Source organism: Pinus tabuliformis, chromosome 1_1 (genome assembly GCF_031772625.1).
Source record: "Pinus tabuliformis cultivar Carrire ecotype Pingquan chromosome 1_1, CPIR1, whole genome shotgun sequence".
In the NCBI taxonomy this organism is placed as follows: Eukaryota; Viridiplantae; Streptophyta; class Pinopsida; order Pinales; family Pinaceae; genus Pinus; species Pinus tabuliformis.
Window position 1 is genome coordinate 170,293,614 of NC_142297.1, and position 14,643 is coordinate 170,308,256.

A 14,643-nucleotide genomic window follows, 5' to 3' on the forward strand; every position below is an offset into this window, starting at 1 on the left:
TTAGAGTAATTTCGGAAAATAATTAAAAAATGGACATTTCATAAATTCTTGAAAATGAGCTAATTTGTTTTTGAGTTACTCCATACAGGAATGATCGATGGAGATGGCACACAAAGGTGACAATTTTTATGCAGGCATGGTGCTAAGAGTTGAAGACAATCTAATGCAAAAGTGATTTTTCGAAATCACTATGAAACATGCATCATTGGATGCTTGAAGGAACTAATTCTTCACTGCACATATCATGACATTTTCCACTACACAAAAATCCTTTTGCGTCATGATTACTTCCCTTTTTCCTTCCAAATGCCTAGACCATCCTTGTGTTGCAGCCCATCTTCCATTTCCTTATCTTTCACGACTTCATGCACGCCTATTTTTCTGAATCGCATACATCCCTTTATCCTTTCCAGTTTATTTTTTCCTTCTAGTTTTCCTTCTGAATAAAACTCATTCCCTTTCCATGATTACATTGCCTTGATTTCATAGCCATGTTGATCCACACTGCTTGTCCGTGGTTTCTTTCCATTTATAGTCCTACCAAATCTTTTTGTACAAACTCGCGTTGACTGATGTGGGATTCCTTAAGGCCCACCTTTCAACAAGTCTTGCCCCATCGACATCAGCACCTTATCTGGGAAATAGACTAGAGTTCCTTTTGAGTACCTAGAGGCTTGCATGCCTTAATGGCAAGTTCTCTCGCTGGCGATCATGGGAATACATCAATGTCCCTTGATCTCCAGATCTTGCAAATGGCTCGATCTCGACACATCCATTCGCACTTCGCAAGATGTACTCCAGTACCTTGGCACTCATTGACATCAATGGTGAGTTGCCTCACATTGGTTAACGACATACATCAATGGCCGATAATCCAATGATTTCTATTCATGCTCGACATCGACACATTCATTCACATGTTTAGAATTGTACCATCGGGTTTGTAGCGAGTGAAGACTATACACTTTTTCACGACTCCCTCAGCAGTTACAGCAGTATGCATTCTGATCTATGAGAGTACCACAGTTCCACTTTCAGCATTTATCTTTTCCATGATTCACCATCAGCAGTTCAGATTCCTTCATTTCCCAGGATCCAGTTACAACAAAATCAGTCACATTTTCCTGATCCAACAGCAGCAGCAGCTACATTCATATTGCATAGATCATCATTCTTGGGTAAGTAGAGGTATGTTGTTTTCTAATCTTTAATCATGCAATTCCTTATATGCTAAATTGAATATTGTGGAAAATTCCCTCACCATGCTACATTTCCTTTCATGAGCCATGCAACCAATTCAGTTGGTGGGGGGGGGGAGAACTATATTCACTACCATGATTCCATTTCTTCACCACTATCACTCCATTTACCATTCACCAACATTTATTTTCCAATGATACTTTGTTGCACTTTGCTTCATACACAATATTGGCATGCTTCATTAATATTACAAAAGGGCTTTCTTATGCACATTATGATTTCCAGTGAGTGTTTACATTATTATTGAAGAAAAGAGAATAGAAAATGAAATGAATGTTGTTAACACAAGAACCAACATTCTTTGTATTCATGGTTGTCACACAAGAACCAACCATAAGAAAATGTAAATTGTTACTCATGTCTTTCACATATCCTGGAAACATTCAATATTAAAAGACATCATCATGTAAAGCCAAAGTTCAAGATGCCAAATGTTCTTAAAAGATACCCATGCAGGGTTGCATGAGGACATGCAACTAGTTCAGTTGAGGAGGATGTTGGGACTCAGAAATGTCATATTTTCATCCACCTTTTTCTTCACTATTCTTTACATTTCATCATCCCATTAACCTTTTATCATATCATTTTCATACATACATTTGGGTTTCACCTTCTTATTTTCCATTTTATTCATTTTTGTATTACAAGTGAATTTACGATTAATTATTAGAAAATACACATATTTTTATATATATCTCAAGAATATGTGAGTTTTGTGATGTGTAGGAAATATGTGAAAAATTAATTCCAGGAGAGTTATCCATATCTCCTCCACCATATTAAGGAGAAAATCATGGAGGATTTGGTTGGCATATCTTATCCAATTCCTAAGGAGAAAATCATGGAGGATTTGGTTGGCATATCTTATCCAATTCCTAAGGAGAAGATCATGGAGGATTTGTTTGGCATATCTTGTCCAAGATATGTGAGAGATTTGTGGGATCATATTTTGTAATAATGAGAAAATTGTTGAAAATGCTTGAGAGATTTGTGGGATCATATTTTTTAATAATGGGGAAATTGCTGAAAATGCTTGAGAGATTTGTGGGATCATATCTTGTAATAATGGGAAATTAGTTGAGAGTGCTTGAGAGAATATTGGATATGTAATTATAAGAAGGTTATCTTCCTCATGTATATAAGAGAGTGCTCTCTCCTCATTTGAATAAGGAAGGAATGAATAATGAATAATGGAAAGAATTCTTAGTTTTTCATCTTTTATTGTTATGCTTTCATGATTTGTAATTGGATTATTGTAATATAATTTGAGATAGTTTTATTGTTGTGAGCTCACATATGTTGTTTGTCATTCAATTCTTCACATGTTGTATTGCTTTTCCTTTATGCAATTTCCTGCTTTCCTAGTTAGTGTTTCAATGCTTTTCTAGATTAATTTGATTTCAGTAATTTAGATTAGATTAGTTTAGTTCCACTTCTGTCGTGCATATATAGTGCATGTGTCTCATAAGTCTACGGACCTCGAATTGACAAATTAAATAGTTGAACAAGTACTACAACAGAATTAAACGAACATAGTTTCACCCAACACACAATAATAGACATGTAATAATTATATAATAATTAAAATGAACTCCGTCTCACCCTACCTAATTATCCATTCCACATATTTTAACAACTTAAAAAAATAAAACCTGGAAAAACGAAAAAGACAAAAAAAACTATATAGAGGTCAAAAAGGCTATTCACTAACATATTTAATTAATAGTTTTTTGGCAAGTTAATTAGTAACGGTTATGTAGTAATTTTGGATAAACTAATAAAACAAGATGAGTGAAGCACGGACTCCGAGGCAATGACAATGCTCATCGCAAAACCATATCTCTATAAGTTGAAGGAAGTAAAGTTTTAATAATGCTCAATTAATGTTATTAAATAATGATATTGAAAAGAAGCAGGCGTAGGCAAAATAGTTCTACACAGGGAGGATTTCTCCATGAGTATAAGTGAAATATCTTATTAATGGAGAGATTGCATTTGGTCACAGGGAGTGAAGGCAGAAGAGCGTTGATCAACTATATTTGACTGTTACCATGAATGAAGAAAAGTAGATTAAGCGAGAATTTCAGCGTTTATCCTTTCGAATTGTTTTGAGGGGTGGGAATCCTGTAAAACAATATTTTTGCTCTGTCAAAGCAAAGACCCAGTTCAGGAATAAGGTATCAGGCATGCATGTGCATAATGCTATTCATGTTATTGCATTCTGGAAGAATATAAACGTTTTGGTTGCCACATGACATGAAAGTGGAATAATTGACCACTCATGCATTTAGAGCACCCTTTTTCAGAGATAAACAAATCGTTTGTTTTGTTGTTAGAAGAAAAAGTGCTCGACAGGTGTTCCGACAAATGCAGGAATAGTTGTCAGCTCATATTGGCTCATTGCGATGATGGGAATATATTTATATACTCTGTGTATATACTCCATTAAACAAGCCAAGATCATTGGCCGGGGCTTCCGAATTATAAATGTTGGTAGGTCCATTCACAAAGGATCCCCAGTTATAGTAAACGAATATAAATCGCAAAATATGTGAAGCAAATATTTTGTGACCGAATGCACCGTAAAAATAATTCCACCATCTTAATGATAACTGTAATGCGGCTATTTTTATTTGGTTGGTTGATTTTCTGAATATTTGGTAATGAGATAGTCAATTATTTGACTTATTGCCCAATATTCAACAAATCAGCAATCTCATGGCGGGCCAAAACCAAAAGTGCTTTTAAAAAAATGACAACAGAACGGCTATATCATTCATCTTTTATGCATGGCATATTCATGGCTGTAATGGCGAAACCAAATCAGCAATCTAGATAAGCTCATGGCTGGCCGAAACCAAAAGTGCTTTTAAAAAATTGACAACCGAACGGCTATATCATTCATCTTTTATGCACGGCATATTTTTATTTTTTTGCACCAATCATGGCTGTAATGGCAAAACCAAATCAGCAATCTAGATAAGCTCATGGCTGGCCAAAAGCAGAAGTGCTTTTAAAAAATTGACAACAGAACGGCTATATCATTCATCTTTTATGCATGGCATATTTTTGTTTTTTTGGGCCAATCATGGCTGTAATGGCAAAACCAAATCAGCAATCTAGATAAGCTCATGGCTGGCCAAAACCAAAAGTGCTTTTAAAAAATTGACAACAGAACGGCTATATCATTCTTCTTTTATCCATGGCATATTTTTGTTCTTTTGCACCAATCATGGCTGTAATGCCAAAACCAAAAGTGCTTTTAAAAAATTCACAACAGAACGGTTTGGTCCTGGTAAAATGCTATATCATTTATCTTTTATGCATGGCATATTTTTGTTTTTTTGCACCAACGTTGCCTTTCACTTACCCAAGGCCATCTTCCTCAGAATCTCCGTACATATGTTGAGTAATCCACCGACACAACCGTTGACCATTAACTTCCAGGACCGTTGGATCTTTGAGTTGCTTGCCTTTTATCTTTACATTGGAGTTTATATCTCAAATTATTTGTCCTTTTCGCGAACGAATGGTCGCCATTATGTGTCATTGGTGCATATTTATGGACATTACGTTTATTTGGATATGGATGGCTTTAATCAAATTAAAAATTTTGGTCAATCTATATTGAAAGCTAGATCAATGGTCGCACCCTTTTGTATAAGTTAAGTGTTTAGGATCCAAACATGTAGGATGAGTCAATATTGGTGCTATGTAAGGTTTTGGTGATTCAATTTTGAATTTTGATCCATAGCTCAATATGGAGGAAGGTCGAGTACATAGGTGGTTTCTATTGTTACTCAAAGTATGGTATACGAATTATATATGAGAGAATTTTGTTTTCAAATAGGTATCCTTTAGTGTTCATTTAAACATTGTAGCATCAATTTGGTTAGGATGAGGGGTGTAATTTACAATAAAGGTTTATTTATACTTATTACGTTGGTATGTTAAATATTGTTGAACTTGTCACGATTTTTGAAAATAAATATTTTTTAGTGTTCATTTAGGCATCGTAACTAGACTTTATCATCAATTTTGTTATGATGAGGGGCTTAATTTACATTATGGATTTTTATTTTTATTTTACTTTTCATGTTGACATGTTAAAAATGGTTGAACTCATTATTATTATTATTATTTTTTGTTGAATACACTCTCGAAACATTTCTTTGTTGTTGAATACACTCTAGAAACATTTGTGCTTTATTTGATTCCTCACTTGCATGATGAAATTAGGAGTCATGAGTGTATGGAGAGAAATGTGTAGCTATATCTAAAGACACATTTGGAGTGGAATGCACCCATGTGCACTATGAAGAACTGTGTTGTAAGGGTGTTAGATGTAAAGGAATATTCTCATCCCTTATGTGAAGGTGTATGCTTTTGTACATGCATAGAAATTGCGTAAGTGTGGAATTGATATTTTTTCTCTAATCAAGGGTTAAATGCTTTTGATTGGTCTTTATATGTTCAATATTTCCCATGAAGCTATGTGGTTAGCCATAGGAGAGGTTTCATATAAGATATACAAATATTGAACATCTTAGATGCTTTCGTTGGCCATCGAATAAATACTATGATCAAATTTAACAATTTTCATTCCTATGATGTATTGTGTAGGTCCTAGCTTTATTACCATAAGGCTAGAGGGGAAAATGGACAAATAATCACCATACATTACTAGACAATGGATAAATGGATTTTATGCTAAAGATATTATCAAGGAAAGTAACAATGCCATTAAAAGTTCCTTGCAAATTTATTTTAGATATCTATCATGAGGTACAAATATTTCTCCAAATTAAATTACCACTGATAATATTTTTAATGAGTTCATGAATTGGTTTGTGATGGATTTTAACACTAAAAATATCTTAGGTTACTTTGTAACTATTTGAAAAAATAAGGTATTTCTATATAGGTCAAAGAGTTTAAGCGAACATTCACAAAAACAATTAAGTGATCAATACGCTAGTGTCTTACATGCTTAAAACCATCAAAAGGAAAACAATTCATGGATATAATCAACATGGCTACTCGAGGCAATATATTAATGTAAAAGGGATTTTTTTTACATAAGTTTTCCACAATTGATCTTTAGGAAATGACTCTCCATGCTCTTTAAATAGAGATTATGTGATGGAAAGAGAAATAGGGGTATAGCCAATTTCCCCTTTCATTTAAAAAATTGATCCTGAGGCCTATGGGTTATGGGCCCACAAGTCTATCGGAAGCATTATTGAGGCCCTTAAGCCTTAAAACCACGGACCACACATGTATCGCAATACAAAGGAGTATATGGGAAAACCCCACTCTGATCACATACATCAGACTTCAAAATACATAGACTCGTATTCGTAAGTCTCCTTGGGTCCGCTCCTTCATATGCCTTTCCTTTAAAAACCCAAAACATCAACGTTATCACAATACACAGAACCACGGGAAAACAAATAAAAACCCCGCTTGAACAATCGGGCTGGAGTTAAAAAACATTACACTCGTGACTATAAATATCAACGGGTCTGCCTCTTCAATTCGACCCTTTCTGCTGCTCTGATTTCCTCGACCTCTGATCTCTGATCGACGATATCGCGTAATTTCATATCAAACATTGGGATTCCATTGCACTGTCTGCTCTAAGGCCTTTGACCTTCCCGAAATGCGATTAGCGATCCCATTGGTACCGTCAATCTGGCTTTTGATCTGACGGTTGTGATTAAATTGCATATTGCTATCGCTATATTTAAAAGGTTAGTTCCAATATCACTTAAAGGGTTTCGCTGATCTCATGTTTCGTTCTACTCCTCAACGACTAGATCTAAACCATTGATCTCTGAGATCCAAAAGTCGCTGTGCATTCTTGCCACTTCCTCCTTACCTTAATCTCGCTTGCCTTTTGATGGATTTATGTGTAAAACACAGTTCTCTGCCATGTTCTGCTATGACACGCACAATATTCATTAATATATATATTTGGATCGCCATCGATCCTTTAGTGATCGATGGTGAATTAACACACTCATAATTGGGTTCAAGCTCTCAACGCATATATACATAACATAATTGGAAAAGGCATAATTACATAACGCACATGCGCACACTTATCCACAAACTTTCTATTATAGACGACATAGTTACATGCTAAGGAATTTCAACCTTAGTAATAATTCTCCTCTCGACTACATTGTGGATACCCTGTTTTCACAGGTTTTTGTTTATTCCTCTCTATCTCTATCACACACACATACTTCTCTTTTTATAAGAGATTACAACAGCCGTGGATCATTTAAGATGCACGATTTCTCCCCACAATTACTCAACTACCCTTAATTCTCCTTGTACTCATACATGAATATATGGCAAATTACAAGTCTTCAAGAGACTTTATTCGCTCCATCATTTTCTCTGTTTTAAACAGAATTGTCCCCTGTTTTGTTCAATGGTCCATATCTCCTCCTTCTCCGCTTCGGATTCCTCCTTTAATTAAGGGGAGGTCAGATGCTCCTGTATCATTATGGGGGAATCGATTGTTAACCCATAGATCAACATAGTTCTCAGTATCGAGGAGAATGTGAACCATTGGATCAATTTATGTGTAGAAAAATTGTGACCATAGAATTATATAATTATATATGCATTCTAATGCTTACTAAAGAAATGCAATTTACCTAAATACACATTAGATAAAGTGTGTCTTAGCAGATTTCTAGGTGTTTAAAAATCCTAACATCCCGCCTTAAGAATAACTTGTGATAGGATTGAATTTTTTACAAAGGTAACAAAATAAGAGAAGCAAGGAGGCATTAGAGCTCATCGCCCCTTAATTGAAAACTTCTTGAACTCCTAAAATAGCTCAATGTTGGAAAACTTTCACTTCTATAAGAGACTTTGTAAAAATTTCTACAACTCAATCATTATATGCCAAAAGAGCACTTTGAGATTCCAATCTTGAATACGATTTTGTTGGGTGTGTGGTATATTCTTTCCATGACTAGCTTCAGGCGTCGTATGTTACACTGGGCACAACAGGGTACCGCCCCCCTAAACAAGGTTTGGTGCAATACCCCAAGAATTTATTTCTAAATGCAAACACAACCATCCTTGGGGAACCCAAGGATGGGGGGAAATCCTTCCCATGGTTTTGTGCATGGGTTTTGCACATGGTTTTGGGCATGGTGATTTTCTGCCCATGGTATTTTGTAGATTCGGTCAAGGGAACTACGATTATGTTCTAATCCAAGGTTATGGATTTGGGTTTATGAATTCTTTGATGTGTATATATATGTATTGTAACATTGAAAGGAATATAATGAAAACTCAATCCGGTAGTCCCAATTTTAGGATCGAGGGGAAAATCTTTGTGTATATTTATTTTATTTTTAGGAATTAGTTTGTAGGTAATTTTTGTATAGGGTTAAAACTGACAAGTTTTTGGTGATGTGCATGTGTATCTCAATATATTTTCTATGGTGATGTTGAACTATGTCTTTGGTGACCTTGATGGCACTCTAATTGTCGCACTAGAGTATGGTCAAATGATGTTGCTAGAACCCAAACTATGAAAGGATATCTCAAAATGGCAAGGAATATTGACTTTCATTAACTATAGGGGTAGAAGGATGGAAATGGGTTACAATTTTTGGCGAGAGAGGGTGCGTTTGGGAAGAAAAAATGATGGCTTGATCGATCCATTTAAGCGCTCTATCAAGTTTTTTTAAGGGCTCGATCGATCTCCTCGAGCGCTAAAAAAATAACCCGATCAAGCATTAAAATTAACTCTCGATTGATCTCATGTGTAACCCCAGGGTAGGAGCTCAATCGAGCCATAAAGCTCCATCGATCCTTAAAGATGGAAAATTTAAAACTTAGGTAAATATCAATAATGATATGCAAACTTTAAAATTTTAAGGACTTGATAGTTTAAAAGAAAACCAATTTAATTATTAATTAAATTTGAATAGGTAATAAAAGCGGGTCTTTCTCCTATTGAGAGCCTAGCTATGCTCAGGTTTCTGTTGTACAAGCACAAGCTCAATAACATAGACAATCATAGACTTCCTAAGCTAGCTTTAAATTCCAGCCAAAACCACCTAAGGCTTAACCGAGGATGGCATAAGGACACAAGGGCCTGGTTAAACTATTGGGAGATCAATGAGAATGATGCTTTGCAAAACATAAATAACATTAAAGATATTGTTACTTCTAAATTCAAAGAAAAATTGTGGTGTGAGAAAGATTTAGGGTCTAAAAGAAAATTAAGTTATTATAAGAAGGTCATCAACCCCACCCTTGAAGATCAAAAGTATCTCTCTATTCTAACTAGCTCAAAGAAGAAAATTAATATAGCAAAGATTAGAACGAATTCTCATGAGCTCCATAGTGAAACTGGCCGCTGGGCAGTTCCTAAAACGCCATGGATGGAAAGGATCTGCCATATTTGTGAGAATAGGAGCATCGAGGATGAAAACCACTTCCTCTTAGAGTGCCCTGCATACAACCACATTAGATCTCAATTTCACAACCTTTGTTACAATACTGACCTTCCTAGCCTTTTACAATGCCAAAATTATAGTGAACTCGGGAGGCTTCTCTCCAAGCTTTTTGAGCATAGGAATAAAATCTTAAATCAAAATAAATAATTTGTCTTTTTAGGTCCGATAGATCATTATTTGGTCTCAGCGGACGGTAACCATCATCATCATCATCATCAAAAAATGGTGTTGATAATTCCTCATTGCATTTTCAATGTTATAGTTTAAATACTAAATTTATTATAAATATAATTTAAATAATAAATTGATTAAAGATAAGAAAATTTATCAATTTGATTTAATAAATATTATAATTTTTTATATCAATAAGTGTATTTCAAAAATGTGAATTTGATTATTGCTGAAAATCTATATTTAATCATATCTATTAAAATCACACACACACACATAACACATATTGAGTTATTTAGGAAAATAAATGAGTGCAATAATAATTAATGTAGTTGTAATAGTTCTAAGTTATAATTGATATAGGTGTAATGGATGAAATGGCATGTCGTTATAAATCTCTCCCAATTTGTAAAATGTGATTGCACTCAATTATGTCTTTAGTCTACACAAGTGCGAAGTATATATAGAAATTTTTACTCCACACTCAAATTTGGAATATATATATTTAAAATAATAAAAACATAAGGAAATCATAAATTTTAAAATATTATTTGAATAATTTGAATTGGAGTAATTTAGATTTAAATGTGTGTATGGAATTATTTTTAAAATAATAATATTATAAAATTTAGTTTAGTTTAGTTTGTTGTTTTATTTATTTATTATAATTTGATTTATTTTTATTGAAAATAGAAAAATATATAAAATGATTAAGTATAAAAATATGTTATATTTAAAATCAAAACAATAAAGAAATTATTATTTTTAAAAATTTCAAAACTTAAACATTTATCTATATATTATTATAATTATTTTCTTGGTAAAATAAAACAAAAGTTGGATTTATAATTATGGAAAATTAGAGTTTGGAATATATTTAAATATTTATAAAAAAATTGCTGAATCAAAAAATTATTATTTGCCCCTTCTTTCGATTTTTTTTTTTTTTCTTTTTTTTTTCAAGATAATTATGATAGGTTGATTGAGTCTCTGTTTAACCACGATCCAAGGTTTCTTAAACCCTCGATCGAACTATTTTAAATTTGAATTTCAAACACTCGGTCGAGAATTTTAAGTGCTCGATTGAGCTGTTGAGGGCCTAAAAATAAAGTTTTAGCTCCTCTTTTGTAGTTTTTTTTGCAACACCATTTTGTAGCCTAGCAGACTCCAAGCAAAAAATTTCTTTAAGTGGCGAAGTTGATCATGATGGATTTTGGAAAGAACCCTCTATCAAATGACATATGAGTTTGACATTTTCGAATTGATATGATATTTTTTATCTAATTTATTTTAAACATAATTCTTGAATTTGTTTGGAACAATTTTAAAGAGGTTGAATAAAAAATCAATATCATAAAATATACACAACTAAAACAATTCAAAAATACCACTATCTTCGTTTACAAGTGCTATTCAAAAGGGTACTATTATTTTGTCAATTTTTTAAATAGTTGAAAAAAAGGCTACACACGTGTCTGCAAAATGCAATTGAAATATTACTTTTCCAACTTCGAAAAATAATAAAAATTATAATTTTGCATAAAAAAAAATTAATTTGAAAAGCTTCTTCGTGTAGAATATGCTCATATATAAATTTAAAAATTAAATATTTTATACTAAGTTATGCTATGTGAACACATGAATACCTCTTAATATGTGTGAAATTTTGCAAGGACAAGCATTTTATTTAATGGAAAATTGACATATTATATGACACTAAATATTTTTGCAAAAAATATCATTAGGACAACAACATGATTCTCCACAAATTTTCTTTTTATTCTAAATCAAAAGTCACAATGTTTATATGAATTTTGAGGACTTTAATTCGATAAAAGAGGAAATACTTGAAATTTCATCACCACATTTGGCCCAAAAGTGTATCCCATCTTTATGATTTCGCCCATAGATAAATACTTTTCTTCTATTTAAGAAATAAATGGTTAAATAAATGACTAATTAAAACTAGAGAAGAGTAGGTAAGGTAATTCCTCTTTAATCAATACTTAGTCACCAAAATGAAAATTAGATAAAGAACATGAATAATGGTACTAAAGGCAAAAGGGGAAGTAAGGGAGATCTGTTGGGGGGGGGAATATCTAGTATCTTTGGCATATGATATTATTTTAATATTATACATAATGATGGATGAAGTTGCAAACTAGGGCTATCAAATGAAAAGATAAACATGCCTGGTTTCTTTCTTTTTGATGTATTTTTTTTTTCTCCTCTCTATTCAAAAGAGAAACCATCTTGGTTTGCAATATTAAAACTGACTAGAATAATTTCTTTTCACAATCACATGATTTCATGTGTGACATCAACAGATATCAACACTGGACCTTATGTATTTTAACACTTCCATCTGATGTGTACTTAATTATATACACCCATTTACATTTGATAAGTTTCATTTGTTTCCAAAGAGGTACAATATCCCAAGTATTGTTCTCCATTAAAGAGAAATGCCATTCACTCATTATGTTGTTCCAATTTCTATGGCTATAAGCTTTTACAAATGTCTTTAGATCACTAGTCTTTGAAACTTGAGATAGAAGAGAAGAGGCTTGTTGAAACTATGAATGGATATGACATTGATCTGTAAGATCACTAGTTTCTCTTATTATTGTATGGAAATATCTAGGATGTTTTGGTGCTATTGTAAGCTCATGTTCAATGAAATCAATTGGAGAAAGGTTTGTAGGGTTACATCCTCATTGTCATTGTTTGAAGAAGAAAAGTAGTACGGTCATTAAAAAAGGGTTAGGAATAGAATACAACACATATACCAAATATTGTTTGTAGGCCAAAGATGATTCAAACATTGAATTAGGCTCACAAGCTGAGTGATTTCAATAAAGAATCACACATCTACGAATAATAATTTTATTGGGATGATGTTGAAGAAGTCTCTAGCCTTTTAAATATTTATAATAGTGAACAAAAATACACTTCTTACCTTTAGGCTATAATGTCTTCATTTTCTCGTTAGGAATGTGAGCCCATGCTTCTATGCCAAATGCATAGAAGTGGCATACATATGATTTTTGTTTGCTTCACACTTCTAGTGTTATATTTTTATTAAAGATTTTGTATGAGTGTTAATGAATAAGTAATTGGCATAGTTAGCGGCTTCCACATAGCCTTAATCCCTTAGAATGGATCATACAATTTTCAATTTTCTTTAATGAACATTTCTTTCTCTTGGAAACACCATTTTGTTGTGGTGTAAATGGATCAATGTGTTGCATATGAATGCCCTCTATAGTGCACTAAGTTGTAAATTTTTTTTTATCATGCCTTCATTATTTGTTCTCAACTTCTGAATTTAATATCCAAATTATTTACACAAGGGCCTTGTAGGCTAAACCATGCAAACAAATTCACTCTAAGTTTTAATAAATAAACCAAGTACATTTGAAGAAGTAATCAATGAAATTCAAGAGATACATAAAACTAAAGAAAGAATGAGAAGGAAGTGGATGACACAAATCACTATGAACAAGATGTAAGGGCCATGTGCATGCTAAAAGGCACATTTTTCAAAGTTGTCACAATGATGTTTTCTAAGAACACATCTATCAAGAACGCCATCTTTGTAAGAAATGAGAGGAAAAAAATCTCTTTATTTTGATTATAGCTCCTTCAATGAGTGATAATATAAATGAAAAAATCATGCATGTTAAATTTCTCTCATTTGACTTCTATGAGCAATAAGAATTGATACAATAGATTATGATCTAAACTTGTCAAATCTATATAACCTGGTAATATTATCAACAATTTTATTTGTAAGAACAGTCTTAAAATATTTTAAATCCTTGATTACAACTTGGTGAGATAAAACTCTATTATTTTACCTGTACATAAATGAGATATTTGGGATATTCATAGAATATTTCAGAAGAGGTTCGGAACACATAATATGTCATTAAATTTACCATAATGTAATTAACCTATTATAGGTATTACAACAATAAGAGATCTATTATCAAAAATAAACATTTGTTCAATATTACATTCATTTAGAGTAGAAAGATGGCTATATCCTTATCCATATGATAAGATACACTAAAATTTAGAAGAAGAATTCGAGATTTCATTAAAGGAAAGACTATAGGTAGAAATTTCATGTGCATGAGAAGAAAAAATAGAAGAATAGGAATCAAGGTTCATGCTATGCTTCTTGATCATATATTTTGTAGTAAACATTGAAAGAAATGAGAGAGAATAAACCCTAAAGCTTCCAAAACAAATCCTCAACTCAAAATATGGAAAAACATTCACCATAAACAACACATGGTTTAAAGAGAGAACCGTAGAAGTATGGTAACACCATCAAATACTCCATATGGGAGGATTCACTCCATAATCCATAGTTTCTACAACACAATACAATCCAACATACATCCAATACAATGATACCTCTTAGTGTCCTATATCTACGGATCTTGGTCTTGTCAGTCTTTCTATGTATCTAAAGTCAAAATTGTAAATATTAGTCATGAATCAATTGGCTATTAATGTTTAAAAAGTTTTAGGTCTAGATTGGGTATCATGTAAAGCTTTTCATTTTGATTAAGAGGCCAATGTCTAAAGTTATGTTTTTCCTTACAAAGGGAAATCATGGAAAGTCTTTGGTCACTTGAAAAGGGTACAAAAATCATGTTACAAGTCCTTAGTGTGAGTTGGGTAGTCCCATTTTAAGTCATAGTTA